Genomic DNA, 1,579 nt, shown 5'->3' with positions numbered 1-1,579 from the left:
TTGTACAAAATATTACACAAATTTATGGGCCGAAAATCCTTTAGAAGAGTAGGAGAAGAGACTTTCGAAATCAGCACTATAAGAGTCTCTAAGAGAGAAGGGTCCAAGAAGATACCACAAAAGGTGTTGTTAACTAAAGACTAAATATTATAATTCACAATGCTCCAATATTCCTTATAAAAAGCAGCCTAGAACCTATCAGGGTTAAGACTTCTAAAGGATTCACGTTAAATAGAGTTGTTTTAATCTTTTTCAGAGTCACCAGCACAATAAGATTCTCATAGGCCTCCTTGCTCAACGTAGGTAATAAAGGATAATCCTCCAAAATATCCAAATTAACATTCACTATTGAACAAAAAAGAGATTGAAAAAAAAATTAGCTTCTTGTTGGAGAATGTCCGATTCAGTTACCCAAGTGTCATCATTAAAAAAAAAGCCATGAATTTTGTTTCTCTTTTTTCGAACCAAAGTTTGGATATAAAAAAATTTGATATTTTTATCCCTAAATTTAACCCATTGCTATCTAGATTTTGGTACCTAAAAAAATTCTTCTTAAATTAGCACTTTATTTTATTCTTCCACGCAATTTTTCTCCTTAATTCTCAAAGATAGAATATCCACAACCTCCAATTTTTTTTAAAGGGTGTCAATTTGAAACTCCAGCTTACGTTTCTTAACAAAAATATTGCCAAACACTTTAGATTTGAAATCCAAGAAACACTTCTCAACATCTCTTAAGTAGTCGGTAATAGTAGGCGCTTCCAATCTTGCTAAACAATATCTTAGTAGAAAGGATGAGTAGTCCAAGCTACATGAAACCTAAAAGGTCTATTTTTCTTGAGATGAAGCATACCAAAATAGTGTAAGAGAATAGGGCAATGGTCAGAGTGCAAATGATAGAAAACTTTAGAATAGGCTTCAGGGAAGAGACTGCCCCAAACAGGATTAGCAATTATCCAATCTAGCTTTTTGGCAATACTTTTGAACTCTTAAATTCTATGATACCTAGTGTAAGACCTTCAAAAACTAGAAATTTTCAAAAGGCCATAATAATCTAAAGCTTTCACAAATTTATTGGCATGAGAATCATAGAAATTACTCCCTTTAACTTTCACAGGAGACATGACTTCATTGAAATCTTTGAGTAAAACTCAAGGATAACTATGACTCTCAATTAAGGAATGAAGGTGTGTCCATAGAAGAGTATGAGTTGCATATTGAGGGCTTCCATAGCATTGTATAACCACTCAGAGCTACTAATACTAATTTTCATAGTTAAACATTGATAAAAAAACTTAACAAATATGGCAATTAATAGAATTACTAGATAAAAGGAACCAAATTCCTCCTTTATGACCACCTGACATTAATAATACCTACAAGTAAGTAGCCAATATTTTTTTTTAAAAATATTGCATATTAGCAAAAGGAATATGAGTCTCAACTAAAATAAGAGAAGGGTGAAACTTCTGAATTAGTTCCTTACAATCGAATCAAACATAGATGTTCTAACTTTTAAAAATTATTTTTTAAAAATTAATTTTTATAAACTATTTTTAAAAAGTAAAAGTATTAGAAA

This window comes from Arachis ipaensis, chromosome B09 (genome assembly GCF_000816755.2).
Source record: "Arachis ipaensis cultivar K30076 chromosome B09, Araip1.1, whole genome shotgun sequence".
Lineage (NCBI taxonomy): Eukaryota > Viridiplantae > Streptophyta > Magnoliopsida > Fabales > Fabaceae > Arachis > Arachis ipaensis.
Note: the sequence above shows the minus strand (reverse complement) of the source record.